This window comes from Sorex fumeus, unplaced genomic scaffold (assembly GCF_029834395.1).
Source record: "Sorex fumeus unplaced genomic scaffold, SorFum_2.1 ptg000063l, whole genome shotgun sequence".
NCBI classification, from domain to species: domain Eukaryota; kingdom Metazoa; phylum Chordata; class Mammalia; order Eulipotyphla; family Soricidae; genus Sorex; species Sorex fumeus.
Genome location: NW_026606120.1, coordinates 30,349,741 through 30,374,734, shown reverse-complemented (window position 1 = coordinate 30,374,734; position 24,994 = coordinate 30,349,741). Strand labels below are relative to the sequence as shown.

Sequence of the window (24,994 nt, the reverse complement as noted above, 5' to 3'; positions counted from 1 at the left end):
CATCAACATTACACATAAACACTCTTCTACCTGACTTTACCAAATAAGAATGAGAAAACCAGATTTTGTGCCCAAATTGGAAGTTTAGCTCCTTAAGAAAATAAAAAATGACTCTTTATTTCCAGAAATTATGGGCCAGACAACTTGTGTCCTTCAGTAACTGCTCTGCTGAGAGCAGTTATTTTCGAACTTCAGCTCTTTGAGAGCAGCTATTTTCTGGATTCTATAATGATGCTTGATGCCTTCCATATCCTGAGTTTCCTCTTTTCTAGAAGAAGCAAACACACACAGGAGAAACAAGATGCTAAATGAAGAGACAGAAGCTAAATTGGAATGTGACTGTGTCCAGACGTGAGAGTAACCGCACATATGCTTATATCTTAGCAGCGTTCCATTGTCAAAGAAGACCAGCATGTGGTTTCTCTTTACACAGCCAAAATGGGATCAGTCTGCAAAACTCTCCAGGAAAAGAGAAATCATGGCATCTCCACACCCAGCAAGGGCCAAACTGTTTTCTGACCAATGACGTGGAAAAGGGCAATGAAGGCTGGGGTCACACTGACCTTTGAAAAGCATTAGCCCTAAAGGTAAAGTGAGTCAGGCATTTCATCATGTAATAGGAGGATTGTAAATAATAAAGTGTAGGCAACATGGAGCAACAACACAGACTTATAGATGGGGATCAGGTTTGGACAGAAGAAAAACTTGATAAGTCACTTTGCAACTGTGCAAGGTTGAAGGAAAGAAGGAATCGAAACAGGATACTCTTCTCCAGAATGAGGGGAAACAACACTCAGTTCTGAGGTAAAGCTTAAGAATATGCCCTGTTGGGGGTATGATGCCCCCAGCAGGTCGGTCTGTACCTGTGAGGCGAGTGCATCAGCAGCCTGACGGCACCGTCAGACTTTCAGATACCCCAAAATTGCTGCTGTGCCTTTGGGCAGACCCCAAAAGCTTTGGGCAAAGTTTACCAAGACAGTAAATGGTCAAAAGTTAGGTATGTGGGAGACACACCCACAAACCACACCTGGCCCAGCTATATAATTGGAGGCATGGCCTCTCTGGTTCCTGATCGAACTGAGTAACGGCCATGATCCTAGAGACTCAGAAACAAATCTCGGAACCCAAAGGCTTTTGGCAGAAATGTGTCCTATTCCTGCAGTAGGTTACTGGTGCTGGGCCACTTCAGGTGGGAATAGGTTTTGTGCCTTGGCTGTTCTCCCTGGCGGCCCACCATCCTCCAGAGTCCACTGGACAGTCAGGTTTGGGCCTGCAGTGACGAGATACATGGGGCTTCACCAGACGGTGGTGAAACTGGTCCTTTCCTCCCCATCCCAACGAGACCCCGAGTTGCCGCCTACGAACGGCCTCTCTGGCTCCTGATCAAGCTGGCTCCTGATCAAGTCGATTAATGGCCATGATCCCAAAGACTCAGAAACAAATCTCAAAACCCAGCAGCTTTTGGCAGAAATGCATCTGGACCATATAAAAGGTGGCTGCCACCTCAGAGCTTATAGGAAAGCCAGGTATGAGCTGGTGGTGACGGGGCAACTGTAGTCTCATGGGAAGGGGGATGGTACCGGCTCATTCTTCACGCCCTACTGAGGTCATGAGTTGCCCCCCACGAGCGGCTCTCCAGCACAGCCATAGCTCCAGAGGCAAAAAGACTTAGTCCAGAGTCCGGCAGCTTGTTGCAGAAAAATTAATGGACCATGCGTTAAACTATGGCACCATGCCTCCCCGGGAGGGAAAGGGTGTTGCTCCCTTCCACCTCCCATCCCTCCCCGCCCCCTCCCCGGCAACAAGGTGGCTGCCGCCTCAGAGCTTATAGGAAAGCCAGGTGTGAGCCAGCGGGGACAGGCAACTGCAATCTCATGGGAAGGGTGGTGATAATGGCTCGTCCTTCACGCCATACCAAGGTCACGAGTTGCCCCCAACGGGTGGCTCTCTGGCTCAGCCATAACACCATACGCACAGAAACCAGTCTCGTAATTATCTGGCTCTTTGCAGAAATCCAAAATCGGGGCCGCGTGACATTATATGATTCTCATAACCAGCTATAGAAAAGAGTATTTCACAATGTCAGCAACTCTGATTGTTTGGGGGGAAATTCTAAACAGTAATGGTGCATTTTTTGTTGAAATAATGAATGTAATCAATGTAGAGAAGAGTTAAAGAGAAATCATCTGCCTCACAGGCATTGGGAGGGCTGGGAGGGGGTTATATTGGGGTTCTTGGTGGTGAAAAATGAGTACTGGTGAAGGGAAAGGTGTTTGAACATTGTATGACCGAGACTTAAACCTGAAAGCTTAGTAACTTTTCCCACAGTGATTCAATAAATAAATATAAGAAGAAAAAATAAATAAATAAAATTATGAAAAAAAAAGTAATTTGGAGTTCATGCCCAATTTATCAGCTAATCAGTGGCTGAATAAATAGCAGTACTCTACATTAAAAAAAGAATATGCCCTGTTAAAGTTCTTTTCAACTTTGAGATTTTTCTTTCTATAATATTACTGACTATAAAAAAAATGAATAATAGAAAATGTTGACTCTAGTCCTCAAAACTGTGCTCTTCCCCCATACTGTTCCATTGAGAGATACACACCATGATCCAACCAGAACTGAAGAATTACTCTTTTGGCTAGACTCATTAATGATCCATCATTCACAGTCATGAAGCAATGAACTTGTGATTCTGCTCACCTAATACTCATAAATCGCTCTATAATTTGTTTACAGAATCTCTATTCCCTATTTCAAACTCCCAATCTTCACGATTCAGACCAAAATATTTCACCGTTAAATAAGTTGCCTCTTGTGTTCTTCTCTGCTGTCTTCACTATCATCATCTTCACCAGATGTCAGAGTTTTGCTAAATAGTATAAAGGGGGACCTGGCATTGAGCCCTTCAGAGATATTTTAAGAACGTTAGGTCAACACGTAGAGCCTCAGATGGCTCCCAGGCCTCTGTGGTATACCTCTGTCATATTAGTTAGCACCATCTCCCATGTGCCCTCGTCTATTCCTCTAAGTCAGCGTTGCTAGTGTAGAAATCTTTAAATGGATCAAACTTAATTGCCACACTTTGGGCTTCGATACAAGGCTCTGCCTTGCTCTGGACTGCTGGCTTCTCCCACTTGATTCCCACCCACATTTTCATCAAAGTTTAGGTGTGTCTTAATAGTGATATATAGTTCAAATACAGAGAACTGCCCCCAGATGCTTACAACCCCCAACTTATTATTATTCTATAGTGGCAGCTTTTGTTTTCGTGTAAAGAGAAAACTATATTTAGTTTTTAAGGTAATAGAGCCTTAGTGTCATGGATGGGCAAAATCTTGCTTCACTGAAAAGCATTTTACAAAGGCTAGCAGCAGGCCAATGGCCTACAAACCATTTTAAACAAAGACTAGTAGTGATATTCCAATAAATTCTCACTCTGGACCAGGCAGCAGGGATGACACAACTAAAGTAAAATGCATCTTCTTTACTATTTATTTAAATGAAGTAAATTGTTGTGTATTTTTGAAACATTGGAACACTGCAAAAGCACTGATGAAGAGATTCCATTCTTTTAATTGAATTAAAATAACTAATAAAAATGGGCTGGAGTGATAGCACAGCGGTAAGGCATTTGCCTTGCGTGCAGCCAGCCCAGCTGAGCCGGGTTCGATTCCTCCTCCCCTCTCAGAGAGCCCAGCAAGCTACCGAGAGTATCTCGCCCGCACAGCAAAGCCTGGCAAGCTACCCATGACATATTAAATATGCGAAACACAGTAACAACAAGTCTCAAAATGGAGATGTCACTGGGCCTGCTCAAGCAAATCGATGAACAATGGGAGGACAGTTTTGTTTGTTTGACAGATTAAAAAACAAAGAATACCATGATTTATCTAAAAACATTTGGGGATAATATTTTTAAATAAATAGATGGGGGGCAGAGAGATAGTGTAGTGAATAAGGTATTTGCCTTGTACACAGCAGACCTAAGTTCAGTCTCTGGCCTGTCAGGGACCCTGCAACCCTGTCAGGAGTGATCCCTAAAACAGAGCCAAGGAACAAGCTCTGAGCACCACTGGATGTGAAAGGAAGGAAGAGAGGAAGGAAGGAAGGAAGGAAGGAAGGAAGGAAGGAAGGAAGGAAGGAAGGAAACACAATTACAATTAGATGTGGCTTCAAAATCAAAACAAATGAACAAACAAACAAAAATCACCTTTAGTAGCTATGTCAGACATCAAAAAAGTGAGTAGCTCTTTCATACATAAAGATTTGTGATGCATCTCAATTTTTGCTTAAAGGATATAACTTCATATTTTATATATCTCCAGAGATTTCAGCATATTTTGCATTCCATTTTATGAATGATATAGAAAGCTTATTTTCCTTTTTTATGTATCATATACACATATATACATATGTATACAGTGTAGCAGTGAAATAAAGGTAGATACACTTTGGTGGGTGCTAAAGGATCTTTGCACACAAGAGGGAAATGTGGAGTCCCAATGTGAGAGAAATACTGTACATCACATGCTGTGAGTATTCTCTGAGATTCAGAAAAAATGACAATTTGGCCTCTCCGAGAGAACTGGGACTTCTGATCGTTCTAGCTATTATAGCCCCAGTGTGTGCCTTACCCTATCTCAGAGTTAACATCTCTGACCCTCTCTCAATACCAAGATTCATGATTCTATATGTGGTTCTATAATTTACAGATGATATCAGTTTCTATAACCAAAATAACATGCCTAATATTAGCTCAGTGAAGAAATCCTATTAGAACTGAATTTCTGAAAACAAATAAGAATAAACACACAAGCCATCATAACATATGAGACAGAGCAAAAATAATACTAAAAGGAAACTTTTTAACAATGAAGTTTTACATTAGAAAACAAAAAGAAAATAAGTTCAAGTAAATGTTAAGGAATTAGGAGAAAAATGTTAAACTTAAAGTTATCAGAAAGAATGAATTTTTAAACTCACATGATGTCCCAAGACTGAATTAAAAACAAGTAAACAAACAAACAAACAGAAAGCCTTAACAGGCTAATACAATAATACTATTGAAAAATAAATCATAAGTCTCTCCAAAACAAGTTTGTGTGCAAATGGATTTAAGGGTAAATTCTACTTTAAGTAAAACCCCATCTTTAAAATACTAAGATCATGTGGGGGGCCAAGGAGATGACTTTGAGACCCAAATTTGATTCCCAGCACTTCAAGGTCATCTAGCACTGCGAGAAGCAAAACAAACAAACAAAATCAAAGCCCCGAAGATATGCTTTCTATCTTTCTTAAGATCTTTAGGAAATCGGAACAGGAATTCTTCCAACAACTTTATGTGAGGAAAACACCAAAAGACAAAAACCAAAAGCAGAAAAAGCTAAAAAGAAAAAAAAAGAAAAGAAGAGAGAGAGAGAGAGACTGAACATCAATATGCGTATAAAAACCTAGATGCAAAGATTTTCAATAAAATGTCAATGAGCTGAATTCAACAATACATTAAAATTATAACACACCATAAACAAGTGGTATTTATTTTTGGGATGTTAAACCATATCAAAAAGAAAATTTTTTTAAAAATCACATGATCACATAAATAGATGTTATTTATGATCAAAACATAATGAAGTGGAAGGTATTCCTCAATACGGCAAATGCCATATATAGCAAACTCAGTAAATATCACACTTATTTAAAAACAAAATGCTTTTCCTAAGAAACAACAAATCAACTGTGTGCATTCTTACCACTATTATGAAATACAGTAGTCAAAGGTTTCAGTCAAAACAGTTAGCTAAGAAAAAAAAAGTAAAGGAGATTTCAAGTTCAAAAAGTAGTTAAGTATCACATTTTACAAATAACATGACAATATGTTAAGAAATCCCTGACAGTCACCATAATACTACTAGAAAAAAAAATTCAGAGAAAAAAATCTGTATAATTCAAAATGTTGCATTTATAGAGTAAAATAAGAAACTAAAAGAGAAACCAAAATCTATATCTCACTTACTATACCATCAAAAATAAGTATTTAATAGTAAGTTAACAAATAAGGTTAAAGATATACATAGTAAACTACAAGTTACCATAAAAAAGGGAAGCTACAAGGAAATGGAAAAAGACTACATGTTCATGGTTTGAAAGAACTGTCATTGTTAAAATGACCATTTTACCCAAAGCAATAAATACATTTAGCATAGAATAGACACTGATCAATTTGTGTGAAGCCACAGAAACTCCAATGAGCCAAAGAAATTATGTGGAGAAATAAGATGAAGGGCACTGCATTCCCTAACTGTGCATATAAAAAGCAATAGTATCAAATCAGTTTAGTACTGGAACAAAGGTGGATTCTCAGACCAATGGAAAGTTAACTTATAGCAAAGAAGGAACAAAAATGTCTCAATAAATTATTTCTGGAAAACTGGGTTAGCCACAGGCAAAAGAATCACAAAAGTTAACTCAAAATGCATCATATAACTAAACGCTCGACCCACATTTTAAAAATACATCAAAGAAAGCACAGGCAGAAAAGTGCATAATAATGACTTCAGTGGGGAGTTTAATGACTTAATACAAAAGTAAAAGCAATGAATGGGATTAGATCAAAGTAGCTCTGAGTCACAAGGTGAGGAACAGATGGAGAATGACTGCATTCATTTGTGGTATATAAAAATAATATATAGTAGAAGACTAATATCCATGTCCAGGGAAAACAGGGGCTAGGAGGACTGGTCAATGGTTGGAACTAACCACAAGTGTGTGGGGGGCTGAGGGCAGGTAAGGTAGAGAAGAGACTAGTATGACAGAAATAGCAGGAAATGATCACGCTGGACAAAATCTGAATGATAAAACTAGGTGAAGGGATATTCTTGATAACTTTCAGTACCAATACTGCAAATCACAATGCCCATGAGGAGAGAGGGATAGAAGGAGAGAGAGAAGAAAAAGCCAGAGAGTGAAAAGTCCCTCCCATAGAGGCAGGCAGGAGGTGGGGGGTGATAGAAGGGAGCCTGGGGACACTGGTGCTGGGAAATGTATACTGGTAGAGAAATGGGTGTAGGAATACTGTATGACTGAAATCTAATCATAAACAGCTTTGTAAGAGTGATTCAATAAGTAAAAAATTTAAAAGTAGCTCTGTACAATAAAAGCTAAATGGTAGAGAAAATATGCATATCTGGGACTGGCGTGACCATATAGTGGGTAGGGTACTTGCCTTGTACTCGTGACACTCAGGTTTGACACCCAGCATTCAATATGGACCCCAAGCACTAGCAGTAGTTATTCCTGATTGCAAATCCAGGAGTTAACATTAAGCACCGCCAGTCTGGCCAATAAAGAACCAAATAAACAAAAAATATGCACATCTAGGAAAAAAGATAATATCCAAGATAAGTTGAAAACTGAAAAAAAACCAACAACAAAAAAGTTTACCAGTAAAATGGCGAGAAGTGTTACACAGTCGCTTCTTCAAACAAGATATACAGAAGGCAAATAGGTACCTGACAAATGTGTATTATCAATGATTATCGGGAAAACGAAAGTTAAAATGCCAAAAAGACATGTCATAACAGTGAGACTAAACTATGTGAAAAATATTGGAAACATGTAATGAGAAGATTTAGAAAAAAAGGAGCCCTCATTTACTTTTGGCGGAGATGAAAAAATGATTTCAGTCTTTATGAAAATCAGTATGGAGATTTTCCCCCAAAATTAAAAATAGAATTAGCATGAGATTCAGCAATTTCACTCCTAGTTATCTATTCCAAGAATATAAACCATTCATTGAAATTATGTATGCACAGCAATTTTCATTATAGCACTATAGAAAATAACAAAAATCTGAAAACCACTCAAGTGCTCAATGGCAGATGAATAGAGAAGTTACAGTACGGGGTTGTGATGTTCAAAAGATATTTGCATGAAAAACACTAACAGTATTGCAAATCCTGGTACCTCAATAAAAGTAATTTTAAAAATCAGCCTGTCAAGGAGACAGGCCTATCGAGATATCTATTAGGGTTGTGGAGGTGGGGGTGGCCTTCAATGGACTCTTCAGTAGACTGTTGTTTTGGCCAGTATCCCATTCTGTACAAGGTTTTCAATATCTCTTGTGTTTTCAATATTCTGTTGTGAAATTATAAAATTGTTTTGTCTTGGTGTCATACCGAGGTTAGAGAGAGACCATCTGTGGTATTGAGATAGAACCCATCTTGGTCACATGCAAAGAAGTTTTCTTACTCACTGTACTATGTTTTTTTTTCTTCATGTTTAGGTTGTGCTTATTTTACCCTTTGGAAGGGGAATCAGGTGATGATAAGAAAATCCACTTTTTCAGCTCTTCATTTGTTACTTAATCTGCTACCCAAATTTGAAAACCTGTATATGTAAATAATCTAATAACTCCTTACCTGTCAGTCAGGCTACAGATGTCTATTTGCAGGTCATGGAAAGTGCCCAGCTGCCCCTGCTGCACTGCGATGAGATCCACCTCCTTGTGGCTAACGGAGATGAGCCGCATGCAGCCCTGAAATCCAGGATTTCTGCATCCAGAGCCAGAGTTGCTATCAGGACAGCCTAAAAGGGCAAGCAGACACACACACACACACACACACACACACCACAAAAAAGAAAACCGTTACACCACAGTATTTATTGTAGAAACTACCCCTGGGAATTACACTCCTCTTCCCTTTGGAGCAGGACAGAGTGCTAGGAAGTTGACAGGAACAAGAGTTTCTGGTATTGGTAACATGAAAAATATAAACTAAGGCCAAGTTTATGGAATGACCAGAAGAAGGTAAGGGGTAAAAGTATAGAGTTAGTGAAAATCTGTTTTAAGCAGAACTTGGTTTTCTTTTTAAAAGCATAGGTTTCCGTGCCCATGCTCCAGACAGTTCCTCGCACCCAGATCCACCCAGCCTGCCTGACCCATGCCACCCTCCAGTGCTTCCTGCATCCACCCCATGTGCCAGGTGAGTGACCAGAAGCCGGTGGCCATTCCTCCTTTTACGCTGCAGTCAGCCTCTCAGACCAGGATACCACCTACAGCCTGGCACGGGGCATGGCCTCTGTGGCAGGGGGTGTGGCCTTTACGGTAGGAGGTGTGACCTTGGGGTGGGGCCAGTAATCTTCCCCATTCCTGGCACCCTGGAGTCACATCCCACTCTTCATCACCTAATTCCATGAAGAACATCCTAGCTATTTCAAATACAATAGGCCAAAAGTCCACTAGTCTATTACAATTTCACCAAAACACCAGTGAACATAAGAAGCCACACAAGCTCATTATAATAAAAGATCACAGGTTCACCAGAGGCCTTACATACAGAGGCGCACCTGAGAGGAAGGACTTATAGAAGGTGGAAAACATGACCACCATCAAGTGAGCTCATCCAGAATACTTTCTTGCAGCAAGACGAAATAATGATAGTGAACTAGAAGGTCCCACCTCCATATAACCACGACAATATAAAGAAGCAGCTCAAATTCCCACAGGAGGAAAGGATTAAGAGAAGAGTCCAGAAGCCTCAGCAGGCATTACCCACAAATACAATCTCTCCGGTAAGGGATTTAGAGATGAAATGTTGAAGATGTTCAGTGAACTCAAGGAAATGGAAAAGGCATACAGTAAGTTAAAGGAGGACATGAAAGAAAGAGTGGAATGACAGACAAGAAAATACAGGAAGAAATGAGAGCAGAAATTAGAAAGCTACAAACAGAAGTGTCACTAATAAAGGATTCAGTAGATGAAATAAAAAGTCAGTGGGTGCCCTCAAACATAGGATGGCTACAGCCGAAGACAAAATCAGTGAGCTTGAAGATGAGCTACAGAAAGCTTATAGGCAACAATAAATAATGGGGAAAAAACCTCAAAATAGCTCTGGAGTGAATCAGAGACCTAGGGGGTGAATCAAAGAGAAACAACATTAGAATAATTAGAGGACCAGAAGGACTGGGAGGCTACCCCAATGAAAAAGTCACAGTTAAAGATGTCATTGCTGGAAAGTTCCCAAAGCTGGAGAATGCAGGCATCCAGATCCTAGGATCCGAAGGGTGCCAGCTAAAAGAGACCCAAATAAAAAGACTCCAAGACATATCATAGTCAGAATGATGGATGCCACGGATAGAAACACAATACTGCAAGCAGCAAGGTCAAAGAAGAAAATCACATACAAAGGAGCATCCCTTAGATTTACAGCAGCCTTATCAGAGGAACCTTTCTAAGCCCAAAGACAATGGTGAGATGTAGTGAAAAAAACTCAATGAAATTAATGCCTCACCAAGAATACTATATTCGGCTAAACTCTCACTCAAGCTTGAAGGAACAATTCATGAATAAAAAACAGCTCAGAAACTTCAGACTCAAAACTAACGTTAAAAGAACTAAATGAGCTACTGTCAGACAAGAAAAAAATCCTACAAGCACAAAAAAACTCTACAGAAAGATGGCACAAATCCCCATGGCAATAATCTCTCTCAATATCAGTGGTCTAAATGCACTAATTAAGAGACACAAAGTGACAAAAATGGATTCAGAAACTGAACCCAACATTCTGCTACCTATAAGAAACACATCTGAACAGTCAGAGCAAACACAGACTCAATGATCAAAGGATGGAAAACAATCCTGCGAGCAAAGAATTCCCTCAAAAAAGTTGTGGTGGCCATCCAAGTATCTAACCTCATGGATTGCAGGTTGAAAAAGACTAGAAGAGACAGTGAAGGCTATTCTTAATAAACAATGGATATGTACAGCAGGAAGAAATCACAGTCCTAAACGAATACACACCTAATGAGGGACCAGCGAAATACTTAAAACAGCTGCCAACAGTTTTAAGTAAAACATTGCTAGCAACAAATAGTTGTTGGAGACTTCAACACCGCCTTGTCACCTCTGGATAGAGCAACAAGATTAACACTCAGCAAAGAAACATTGGCTTTGAAGGAAGAGATAGATGTGAGAAGGTCTACACAGGACTTTGCATCGTCCCCAAAATGAATACACGTTCTTTCCAGTGCACACGGAACATTTTATAGAATAGAGCACGTGCTGTGTCACAAAACACACCTCAAGAAAATCAGAAAGATAGACATCATATAACTATCCTTTCAGACCACAATGCACTGAAGATAGAACTTAATCATGCACAGACACAGAGAACCAAATCACCTGGAAATTAAACAACTCAATGCTGAACAATGAGTGGATCAGAAAGGTAATTAAGGAAGAAATTAAAAGCATAAAGAATGACATTACCATGATACTGAACTCAAACTAATGAGCAGGTTTGATAAGAGGTACTAAATAGAAAGTGTTTGAAAATAAAATGAAATAAAAATAAATGTCATAAATTGAAAGTGAAAAATAAATTTTATTTATTAAAATTCATGCTAAATACCTAACTTCTGTGTGTCTGTAGGCATGCGCAGGCATACTTTTAAAGAATTTTTATAACAATTGTTTTGCACCTCTAAGATTTATATTTACATTTAAAATATTTTGTTGAACTGGACACTTCAGTCAATGTCATAAAGAATTAAGAACTATCTTGTATTGCCATGTCAATGGAAAATATGAAGAAAAATATATAAGAATACTCCTTGTAGGGCGTTTGTCTTGCAGTCTGCTGACCTGGCTGACCTGAGTTCAATTCCTCTGCCCCTCTTGGAGAGCCCAACAAGCTACCGAGAGTATCTACCCTGCACAGCAAAGCCTGTCTTCCCATGACGTATTTGATATGCCAAACACAATAACAACAAGTCTCACAATGGAGATGTAACTGGGCCCGCTCAAGCAATTGATGAACAATGGGAGGACAGTGCTACAGTGCTACTCCTTGTAGCATCGATTTTTTCCAATAATAGTAATCTTCACAACTTCTGATACAGTCCTTGACTGTCCCATTATAAATTACAAACTACAATATCTACATGGTTGCTTTGTTTTATTCCAATGGAATTTGCAAGAAAACAATGTTCTTTTAATAATGATAAGAAAGGAGATGCTTTAAAATAAAAATCACAGCAAGATGGAATTTAAACCTTCATCCATCCCCTGCTGTGGGTTAACAGAATCTTGAGAATTGCCACACGCTGCCCTGAGTTTACCTCTATTAATCACAGCTTCTTGTACACTGCAATTTTAGAATGTAAAGGAGTGGACATTTAGGAAAAGGACTATTACAATGATTACAAAGAAACAATCATGGGACTGGAGCAATAGTACAGCAGGTGAGCATTTGCCTTGCACAAGGCTGACCAGGTTTCAGCCTGTATGATCTCCAGAGTACCATAAGGCGTGATTTGTAAAACTCAAAGCCAGGAGTAACCCCTGAGCATTTCCAGGTGTGGCCCCAAAACAAAATGAAAAAACATCTGGAGGGGCCAAAGATATGGTTGCTGTACCTACAAAGAAGCAGTTGTTGCAAAACGCGTTTGTGACAGGCAGTGACTGGGAGAACAAATGAACATTTGTACTGACCCCAGTACCACTCCATTCTTTATTGCCTTTGGGTAAAACTTTCTCCAGGAACTACCCTGGCTATAGGGAATTGAATCTCCTAAGGTAATGCTCTTCCCCAGAGATAACCAATGTTCAAAGGGACAATGGATACAATCGTGACCTAGACACATTTCCTCATCTGGGACTCCCTGGAAGGGATTCCCAGCACCAATATCTCATATAGGATCACTGAGTCATTAAAAACGTACCACCTGTCAGCCTACTCCGCTGTTCATCCATCTGTTCTCTCCACCCTTCTAGGGGTTGTTGGCAAGAATTAATCTCACTCAACCACCTCCGCACAAATCTTCTGTGAAGAGGGCCAGTATAGTGCCGTTGGGCACTTGCCTTGCATGCGGCTGACCCGGGTTCAACCCCAGGCACCATATATTGTCCCCTGGCTCCTGAAGACAGAGCCAAAAGTAAGCTCTGAGCACTGCTGAATATGGCCACCCAAACAAACAAGCTAAATCTCCCACACAGAGGAAGAGTCCTGAAGAATCCAACACTGTAGCAGTGTAGGCTATTATCACATAGCACTAATTTAACTGACTGTCCTATTTTTGGTAAGCAAACATGAATGAGACACATTATTTCAAAATATTTAGGCTTTTGTTTGTTGTTTTGCTTTGTTTTGTTTTCAGGCCACACTCAGCAGTACTCAGAACTTACTCCTGGCTCTATGCTCAGGATGCATCGTTCCTGGATGCTGGGGATTGAACCCAGGGTGGTTGCCTGCAAGTGCTCTACTGGCTTACAATCCCACCACCATGAAAATATTCAGATTTTACTTCCAAAAAAAATTTTTGTTACTTCCCCAATTTTTTTTTTACTTCCAAAAAAAATTTGGAAGTAAAACAGATTTTATTTGGAGATTTTGAAGGGAAAGAGGAAGAGAAAGTGGGAGCAAGTGGACAGTATTATGCTCAAGAGAGAACCTGGGCTTCTCCAAAGGCAGAGAGAGCCCCTATACACATCCGAGCATTAGACAGGAAAGCATGAAAGTACACATCTCAAGAAAGGAGATGTGGTGACAAATGAGCTCCGACACCACATCTGCTTGGCCACATGGCTGCAAGCAGCACATGAGCTTGGGCAGCATATGCCCCTTCTAAAAATTTTTTGAAGTAAATTTTTTTGCTTCATGTGAAATGTAACTATTTTATTCTGTATCTTTTTTGCTCCCCTTAAAAAATATTAGAAAATAAAAAAATATTAGAAGCAGCAGAACCTCATCCCTACCCACAGCATGCATTAGTAACCAGTTCTTTCATGCTTTCTAAGTAGACACATTTGGCTGATAATTAATAAAAGTAAAGTAAGTAAATAAGTAAAGGCCCTCCCGTTGATCATCGATTTGCTCGAGCGGCCCAGTAACATCTCCATTGGAGACTTTGTTGTTACTGTGTCTGGCATATCGAATACGTCACAGGGAGCTTGCCAGGCTCTGCCGTGCGGGCGAGATACTCTCGGTAGCTTGCCGGGCTCTCCGAGAGGGGCAGAGGAATCGAACTCGGGTCGGCCATGTTGGCTGCGTGATATATCAACCCCTAAGAATTTTTTTTAAAGAATGGAATATGCCAACTCAAAATATTCTCTCGACATAGGGTTATCTTGTGGAATCTGTGCAATGGTGCAGTGGATAGGGAGTTTGTCTTGCATGTGCCCAACCAGGCTTTGCTTCCCAACATTCCATAAGGTCCCCCAAACCTGACAGGAATGAGTCCTCGGTGCTCAGGAGTAAACCCTGAGCAACTCAGGGTGTGGTCCAAAAAAATAAAAGCAACAGCAAAGAACAAACAAGGGTTACCTTATTCTTTTCTTTTTTTCTTTTCTGTTGTTTTTTCCCTTGCTTTTAGATAACAACGGACATTGCCCAGAGCAGCTTGGTGCTCAGGTTCTCTTCCTAGAAGTGTTTGGGGGACCATGAGGTACCAAGGATCAAAACTGAGGTCTTCTGTATGCAAAGCAAGGTTCACAAAGCATGTGCTCATCCCTTTGAGCACATGCATTATCTTCAGCTGATTATTTTAAAAAACAATAGATACAAAATTTTGTAGGTGAAATTTTTGTAGGTGAAATTTACATATAAAATGGAATTCTCCAATTACCAGGGTGTCTCACTTTCTATACTACAAAGATCAATAAATACCTAGAAAATCAACACTGGACTAGCACTGTAGCACTGTACTCCCATTGTTCATTCATTGATTTGCTGGAGCAGGCACTAGTAACATCTCCATTGTGAGACTTGTTGTTACTGTGTTTGGGATATTGAATACACCACCGGGAGCTTACCTGGCTCTGCCATGAGCATTTGAGTAGGCAGCAAATTAAATCTGCATAAGGATTTTACCCTTGTTTATTGTGTTATTTTTCCTGATCACAGTGTCTGCCTATCCTTGTCTTTGTCCCTGAATGTTTCTTTTTGTCTTCAGCTGGAAATGGTATTTAAGCTAGTAGCTTATGCATTCTTGGGAGTTACTCTGAATTCTTATATAAAGGAGTAAACAAATTAATAAAATTGTTTATTTTTCTTATCTTTATAAGAGATTTCAGTCAAGAAATTAGAAAAGGAGAAGAAACATTAGTTTTCCCAGTTTCCCTCCTATGTATTTTCAATAAGAGCTCAAATTTTAGTCTTTCTTTTATTTTGGTTTGTGGAAATTTGACATGACATACTATTTTTTTCCTTAAATTTTTATTAATGAAACACAATGAGGTACAGTTGCAGACTTACAAACTTTTGTGCTTTGGTTTCAGTTATACAATGTTTGAATACCTATCCCTCCACCAGTGCCCATTCTCCACCACCACCAGTCCCAGTATCCCACCCACCTCCCTTCCCTCCATCCCACCCTACCTCTGTGGCAGGGCATTCCCTTTTGTTATCTCTCTCCTTTTGAGTGCTGCGGTTTGCAAAAGAGACATTGAGTGGCAATCTTGTTCAGACTATAGTCTACTCTCATCACGCATTTCCCATCCTGAGAGAAACCTCCCAACATCCTTTATTTGGTGCTCCCTTCTCTATCTGAGCTGCCTTTTCCCCTAGCGTGTGCTACTGTCCTCAAAGCCATGGAGTAATCCTCCTGGTACTTATCTCGGCTATTCTTGGGTGTTAGTCTCCTATTTTGTTACTTTCTGTTCCCCAGATGAATGCAATCTTTCTATGTCTATCCCTTTCTTTCTGACTCATTTCGCTTAGCATGATACTTTCCATGTAGTACCACTTGTATGTAAATTTCATAACTTCATCCTTTCTGACAGCTACATAGTATTCCATTGTGTAGATGTACCAAAGCTTCTTTAACAAGTCATCTGTTCTTGGGCACTCAGGTTTTTTCCAGATTCTATCTATTGTAAACAGTGCTGCAATGAACAGACAACTGCAGATGTCGCTTCGACTATACTTTTTTGCCTCTCCGGGGTATAGTTCCAGGAGTGGAATTGCTGGGTCAAATGGGAGCTCAATTTCTAGTTTTTTGAGTATCGTCCATACTGTTTTCCAGGGCTGAACCAGTCGGCATTCCCACCGGCAGTGAAGGAGGGTCCCTTTCTTGCCACGTATGCGCCGGCACGGGTTGCTTTTGATCTTTTGGATGTGGGTCAGTCTCTGCAGTGTGAAATGATATCTCATTGTTGTTTTGATCTGCATCTCCCTGATGATTAGTGATGTAGAGCATTTTCTAATGTGTCTTTTAGCCATTCGAATTTCATCTTTGAGGAACTTTCTGTTTATTTCGTCGCCCCATTTTCTGATAGGGTTGGATGTTTTCTTCTCGTGGAGTTCAATCAGTATTTTGTATATCCTTGATATCAACCCCTTGTCAGATGTGTATTTGGCGAATACCCTTTCCCATTCTGTGGACTGTCTTTGTATTTTGGTCACTGTTTCTTTTGAGGTGCAGAAGCTTCTTAATTTAAGATAGTCTCATTTGCCTATCTCTGTTTTCAGTTGCTTAGCCAGTGGCGTGACATCTTTGAAGACACCATTAGCTTCAATGTCATGGATGGTTTTGCCGACTTTGTCTTCAATGTACCTTATGGATTCCGATCTGAATGACATACTATTTTAAAATAGTCAAAGGTTAGCTCTTCAGGGCTGGAGAGATAGCACAGAGGGTAGGGCGTTTGCCTTGCACGCGGCCGACCTGGGTTCAATTCCCAGCATCCCATATGGTCCCCCGAGCACCGCCAGGAGAAACTCCTGAGTGCAGAGCCAGGAGTAACCCCTGTGCATCGCCGGGTGTGACCCAACAAGCAAAAAAAAAAAAATGTTAGCTCTTCAAGCCTGTGTTCTCTATTGAACACTTATCTCGCTTGTTTATCTCTATGTATGCTTGCTTGCTTCATCTTTCAAGTTCATGTTTCCTTTTGAACATGTAATCTTTACCTTCTCCCCCTCTTTCAATTTTCTTATTTTGGGGGCAGGGGTGGTTATGCTCAGGGATCACTCAGGGGTTATGCTCAGGGGCCAATCATGGCTCTGCACTGAGGAATTAGTCTTGGTGGTTCCTGGGGGACCATTTGGGATGCAGGAATCTAAACCAGGTTGGCCACATGCAAAGCTTTATCCTCTGTACTATTACTCTAGCCCTACCTTGCATATTTCTAAGTAAGTATTGTGCAATAAAAACTTATCTTGTTTCACTAAAAATAAAGCCATAACAATCATTAAAGAGAAATAATTTCTTCTTATTTGAACCAGGCTGGATCTTTGGATTAAACAATAATTATTTTTTTTAAGGAACTATCAAGCCAATAGTTGTTAGAGTAGTCATGTGAATCAGAAGGACTGATGACTGTGAAGTTCTGGATTGATGGAAAAATCAGGAACAATTATGAACAGCCACCCTTCAGCAAAGTATTCAGTATATTGGACCTACTTTAGTGACAATGAGGGCACCTCCGATTATGGTCATGTTCAATTAAATTCAGTTAGCTAAGAGAAAGGTGCTGGAGTGATAGCACAGTGGTAGGGCGTTTGCCTTGCATGTGGCCAACCCAGCCGACCCGAGTTCGATTCCTCCACTCCTCACAGAGAGCACAGCGAGCCACCAAGATTATCTTGCCCACAGAGCAAAGCCTGGAAAGCTATCCGTGATGTATTCGATATGCCAAACACAGTAACAAGTCTCACAATGTTACTCGGCCCGCTCAAGCAAATCTATGAACAACAGGAGGACAGTGACAGTGACAGTGACTACAATGTAAAGAACTGTTTATTCTATAACTTTCTTTTTACCATTTTTAAAAATTTATTCAGCGATAGCACAGCAGTAGGGCGTTTGCCTTACACGCAGCCAACATGGCCGACCCGAGTTCGATTCTTCCGCCCCTCTTGGAGAGCCCGGCAAGCTACGGAGAGTATCTCACCCGCACGGCAGAGCCTGGCAAGCTCCCCGTGACGTATTCGATATGCCAAACACAGTAACAACAAAGTCTCCAATGGAGACGTTACTGGGCCCGCTCGAGCAAATCGATGATCAATGGGAGGGCCTTTACTTACTTATTCCAAAGAGGATAATTTATAAAAGAATTTCTAAACGGCTGGCTCTATTTGAAAAAATGATTCATCTTTATACGTTACTTCTATATATAGTACTAGCAACTATAGGAATGTTAGGAGAAGTTAGTAGTAAGTGAATAAACAGCTTTATATTTATTATTATTATTATTATTATTATTATTATTATTCTCTTTCAGCATATCTTTCTTCCACCAGATCCCAAACTCTGGAACCCTGAGCATGGTTGATTTTGGGCCCAAATCGCAATTAAAATGCACTGAGGAGGTGAATTTTCCATGCTCCATCCATTTACTATGCTTAGGGTAGAGAGGCCCTGCTGGGGTTTTGGTAAATCTCATCACCAAGCAAAGGGATCACTGTTTATAGCTGCTACCTACAACTATTGATATGCCATGCAAAAGTGACTTCTGTCGAGAGTGGCTAAGAAGTACTTCTTGGCGAGTTGCAGATCCTGGCTCAGCAGGACAAGGTGGTTACCTGGCTACCTCTTATGGGCTTCCAGGTGCTACCATTGCTGTCATATGCTCAGGTGCCGCACTACTGAGTCATCAAGCTCCAGGTAGAAGAAGAACCAACAGATTAAAGGAGAATAATCCTGACATATGGCAGCATGATTAACACAGAGCATCTGGAGAGGATTGGCTTTAGGAACTTACAGAAAAGCAGTCAAGACTGAAGAGGAGAACAATGCCTTCCAATGCTGTCTGCACAGAGAATGATCTAGAAAACAGTAAGGAACCTGTTGTCCAGACCTCATGACCTGAGAAATTAGCAGCTTGTGAAACAGAGGCAGGCACCAACCTTTTGGAAGCTTTCCAGATAACTGTGATATAAAGGTATTGCAAAACACTAGTGTCAAATTTCTTTCTTTGTGCATATTTAAACAAGGCCACTTAGTAAGTATGCACTTTGGGTCATGATTTTTTCAACTTTGTCCCCTCAAGATTGCCACTGACCATAGCATAATTAAAAATATTCATTTTTAACTTTCATTTTAAAATATTTGTTGTCTTGGAGCCAAAGCAATAGTACAGTGGGTAGGGTGCTTGCCTCGCACATGTTAGAGGCAGGTTCAATCCCATGCATTCCCATATTGTGGTCCCTGAACCCTCCAGGAGTGATCCCTGAGCACAGAACCAGGAGCAAACCCTGAGCACAGCTGGGTGTGATCCAGCCCCAACCCCACAAAGAATGTTTGTTGTCTTAAAATAAGCCGGATTACCTGTTCCTTTCACTTACCTCCCAAATAATATGTGTCACCAAAATGAATCTGCCCATGTAGGGAATGTGCTATGGAAGTTGCATTATCATCTACTGTCATACTCAGGTGACTCCCTCTAGTAGATATGGACACAGAATGCCACTGTCCATCATTTAGTGCAGAACCTGAAAGTAAAAAAAATAAGTTAAAATAAATTCCTATAAACTCTACAGATTTTGCCTCTAAAAAGGACACATGCTTGAAAATATAATGCACATCTTGGATCATCTTGCAAAGGCACAGTGAGCTCACCCAAAGTCTGTGCAGCACATTTAGCTGCTTGGACAAAAGAAATCACAATCTGGAGGAGGGATGGAGTCTCTTGGAGAGAGAGAGAGTAAGAAACGCTAGATGCGAGATTGTGGGGAAAGAGGTGCACATTATGCAATTAGGCAATGCACTTCGATTCATAGATTGACCATTGTTAGCTAGGAGGAGGGTACAGTCCATGCTGGTTTAATGACAGGTTGATCAATGAATTTGGTGATTAGAGGGTTCTCATATCTAGGCAAATATAATCTATCATTTACTTATATATTTTATAAACTAATTTACAATGTTCAACTTGCAGTATTATAGTCTGCATGCCCTCTGCCAAGACTGTAGCATTTGGCAGTCACTATCTGCTGTCATTTCTTGTATGGCAGAAAAAAAGGCTCATTTCTTGATACTATCATTCAGTTACTTTGAAAATTACAGACATGTGACTGGAGAGATAGTACAGTGGATAGACTGCTTTCCTTGCACATGGTTGGCCCCGGGTTACATCCTCAGCACCTCAAATTGTTCCCCTGAGTCCAGCCAGACAGCATCCACAGAGCCAGGAGTAAGCCTGGAGCACAGTTGGGTGTGGCTATTAACAACCCCCACCCTGTTTTTAAAAATGTGAAAATTACAGACAAAGAAGAAATGAAATAATGAAGGGGCAAAGAGGTACAAGAATAGAGAGTCCAATTATTTCACATGAGTATGTGGAACAGCCTTTTTTTTGGAAAAGCAAAAAGTTTTTATTGAAAAACTTTAGAGAGATGTGAAGGGAGGGAGAGATAGAGAGATGGAGAAAGAAATAGAGAGAAATATAGAGGCATGTTTTTCTCTCTCACTAGAAAGGGGGAAAAGGTAAGAATACATTCAAGGAAGGATGTGTGAGCCATTTCCCCAGAATGAGGAAATCCAGAAAAAGTGTGAAATTCCACATCTCAGGCAGATCTAGGTGAAAGAGACTACGCCAAGGGCCTCACAAAAATGGAATTTTCATGATTCGTCCTAAACAATCATAAAATGAACTATTTACAGTGACAGGACATAGGGTTTATTTCAATCTTGTATTTATTTCAATCCACTTCACTAATATCTGGAGAGTTTGTAACATAAGATATTTTATAAACTTTTATGTTAGAAATATAATTTTCCTTACTTTTGTGTACTGTTACTCCCTGTAATAATCTTAAAGATTATTTGGAAGAACATCTTATCAATTTTTGAAAAGAAGTAATCTAAATTATAATAAAACATAAAAATTTGTTGAACAAGATGTAAAGTATTTCAAAACAATGTACCTAGTTATATGTGAGTATACATACACTTGTACATATATATATTTTTAGTGTGTTCATACTTAAACATTTATAAAAATAGAGTTAAATCTGAAGGAGAAGCTCTTAAATATTAAACTAAATTTTTGGCTGGAGCGATAGCACAGCGGGTAGGGCATTCGCCTTACAAGTGGCCAACATGGCCGACCCGAGTTCGATTCCTCCGCCCCTCTCGGAGAGCCCAGCAAGCTACCGAGAGTATTCGATATGCCAGACACAGTAACAACAAAGTCTCCAATGGAGACGTTACTGGGCCCGCTCAAGCAAATTGACAATTAACGGGAGGGCCTTTACCTTTTACCTAAATTTTTGGATTAACAAAATATGCTTATTTTTTATTTTGACTTTTTATATTTTCTATATTTTCCAAATGCCATAGTGTACTCTGCCAATTAGTATTATCTTTAAAAAACTAATGTTAGTTTATCCAAAAGAAGTCATTTTATGTTAATTATGTCTATGACATAATGTTTTTCCTCAAATTGATAGACTGGAAAATGATCATGAAGTTTAGTCTGGATTAGTTTAGACATTGCCACCAACTGTCCCATGACGAAGGAACTTAGAGTAAATGAAAAGTGAATTTTGCGTCAGTAATAAATAAACCAGTAAAGAGTAGTGGCCCAAACCACTCATCCAGACATTTTTTTGTTAGCTTCTTGGAGGCAAACAATCCCACATTTCAACAAATAATTAAGGTTAGTTTCTCACAGTGGCCCCAAACCATGCAAATCTCCGTCCTTTGTGCTGTAAGAGTTAATCAACCTTGGAGGAAACAAGGCCCTCTCTCTCTTATAGGGAAACACAACACTTGATATGGCAACTGGAGCTTCTATTCAGATGTGGCATACGCTACGTCCATTCATATTTCAATTGCGAAAATTAAGTCAAAGGCAATGACTACATTCCCTTCTTCCCATGCTCCTGGACTCCATTAGAAGCACAGATGGTCACTGGTACTCAGCAATGCACAGAGATGCTTGCTTCAATTAAGAGGGCTTAGGACTTGGTCAATCAGGGGAAATGAGTCACAAAAGAAACACCTCGAACTTTGTCCTATAGTAAGTTCTTCTCCACATGGGGAGTTACTTTTCCTTTCTCTTCTACTTTCCAATAAACTTTGCTAGTTTCAAAAAAAAAAAACAGAAAATAACTTTATTCATTCATTTAATTAAAAACATTATTATCTAATCTGAGTTTATGTTCAGGTTATTAGTTAACCTCATTGGGGCAGACCCTGGATGATTAGATAATAATAGTAATAATAGTCTAGCAGTTTCATTGGTATGTTTGCCAACTAATAACCTGAAAATGATATGGGCTGTTTACAAACCTATCGAGTTAAAAGTCAACCTGTAAGAATTTGTTTCTAGTAAAACTGTTATCCCCAAGTAAAATATGATCATATATTTTCAGTAGACTGTCTGAAAGCCATTTCTATCTTAATACTACATACAGTGTTTATTGTCCAATTAACCAAGTAAATCCATGTTCTTCCACTGTTCTTCAAACCACCTTTTTGATTTTTCCTTGATTTCTGATTTCTGATTCCAACATGGGCTTGAGATCTAAGAAATGTTCCTAGTATAACCCAAAAGATCACGAATCCTGTTGACAATGCAGTTGTAACTATTTTTTCAAGTCATTAAATCTTAATTTTATGCTTCCTGACACATTTACAGATTTACAGGAATGGAAAAGTTTGAAGTTAGTTCTTTGGAGATGAAGCAATAGTACAGTGGGGAGGGTAATTGGCTTGTATGCAGACAATCAAGATTTGATACCCAACAAACCTTATAATCCCCTGAGGCCTGCCAGGATTGATCCCTGAACACAGAACCAGGAGTAAGCCCTGAACACTGCTGAGTGTGGTCTCAAAACCAAACTTACAAAATTCAACTCCTCTATCAGTAATATAATGGGTCTCATTCTCCTGACCCTGAAAGAGCCACCAATAGGGTAGCGTTAAAAAGGATGAGGAAGGAGAGCCTCATAAAATCTCGGGGCCAACCTAGGCTGCCAAAACGAAGGACAAAAATGACTGTAGCTTCAATGCACATACGCCGGCATCGGATGCATCCATTGAGGACCTGATGGTGCAAGCATGAAAGATCAAGTATGGCATCATTGGTCTGACCGAGACAAGAAGGCATCAATCACATCACGCCGTTTTCAACACTGGGGAAGAACTATTCCTCAGAACATGGACGAAAGAGGTGTTGGTGGTGTTGGTGTCCTTGTCAATATGAACTTGGCCATAAACATTGATTCATTAGAATGCCCAAGAACCCAAATCGGAAAATTACACATGAACAGATATGGCTCACTGCCGGCAGTATCTATCTTTGTTGTTTATGCACCAACATCCAATTATGATGAAGGAGAAAATGAGAAGTTCTACATGGAGCTGGAGAAGTCCTATAAAGAAGACCACACCTTGTAAAAGATCATTGTTGGTGATTTTAATGCCAAGATAGGACCGAGAAGATCAGCCAAAAAACTCCACATCAGGACCCATGGCCTTGAATGGAACGAACAGGGTGAGAGACAGTCCGAGTTCATCATGTTGACCAAGACCATCCATGATAACTCACAATTTCAAAAGACTAAATCTAAACGTTGGACATGGGTGTCTCCTAGTGCACAGTTCCACAATGAAACTGACCACATCATATTCAATCGATGGTTTTGCCTGACTAATGTCACTATTGTCCCAAAATTCCAAACAGGATCGATCCACTGTCTCCTTCGTGCAAAATTCTACTTCACAGAGGAGGGAGAAAAAGCTACAAAGTTTAGGAAGAGAACTCCCAGAACGACCACCAACAGGGAGCTCTTTGGCACTATTGCAGAAGTATGGGAAGATGCCATCATTGACAACATTGACAAGGAATATGATTGACTGGTTCAGCACCTGCATGATCGTGCGAGGAATTCCAAGAGAGAGATAGTCACAAAAAGACGCCTGTCTTCAAAAACTCTCGAGCTCAATCTTCAATGTGGCTTGGCACAAGCCTCAGGCGACCGCAAGCAAACATCCAAGCTCGCAAAGCAGTGCAGAGAATTGATAAAGGAAGACCTCAAAGAGAGAAGAGCAGCACTGCTGGCAGATGTGGCAGAAGGCAGGAAAAGCATTCGCAATGCCCGTGTGTCTTTCGCCAACTACAAGACCAAGATGACTGCCCTCGAACATCCTGATGGATCTATCACATCTTCCAGAAGGGCAATGGAGAAGATTATCCAGGACTTCTGCTCGGATCTCTTTGATAGCCACATCCACCTGCCCACATACCAAATTCAGCAGGATGGATATGTCGTTCCCAACGTTCTCCCTTCCGAAATCCAACATGTTATTTCGTTGGTAAAAAAGTGAACAGCACCTGGTCCAGACAAGGTCAGTCCTGAACACCTGAAGAACCTGCTGTCAGTACTCATCAATACACTGGCTCGGCTCTTCACACGCTACCTGTGTGAATGCAAGTTTCCATCGCAATGGAAAAACAGCAGGACTGTACTACTGTACAAGAAGGAAGACATCCACAATATTGGCAACTATCACCTAATCTGCCTGTTGTCTGTCGTCTACAAGCTGTTCACTTGAGTTATCCTGAATAGGATTGGCAGAACGCTAGATGAAGGACAACCATGCGAACAAGCTGGTTTTCTAAAAGGATTTAGCACAATCAACCATATCCACATGATAACCAAGCTCACTGAGGTTTCTCGGGAGTTTAACTCTTTCTCACATTCATCAATTTAAAGAAGGCCTTTGATTCTGTAGAGACAGAAGCAGTCCTCGAGGCCCTAGCCAAACAGGGCGTTCAAAGTCAATACAGCAGGATCCTCCGTGAGCTGTATTGTGGATTCACTACCAGGATCTCACAATTCTAGAGGAAGGTGAACATTGACGTCAAGAGAGGGGTTCGGCAGGGTGATACCATTTCACCGAAACTCTTCAGTGCCACCCTCGAGTACGTCATGTGACAACTGGAATGGGAAGGAATGGGAGTGAAGACAAATGCAGACGTTACTGGCGCCCGCTCGAGTAAATCAATGACTAACGGGAAGTTAAGTGATTAAGTGATGTTTTA

At 40.3% G+C, this 24,994-nt stretch overlaps 1 pseudogene; it reads right to left on the bottom strand.

Annotated features, from left to right (window-relative positions):
- LOC130035512 (contactin-associated protein-like 3) overlaps positions 1–24,994 on the bottom strand; it is a 177,719-nt pseudogene that overhangs the window by 80,201 nt on the left and 72,524 nt on the right.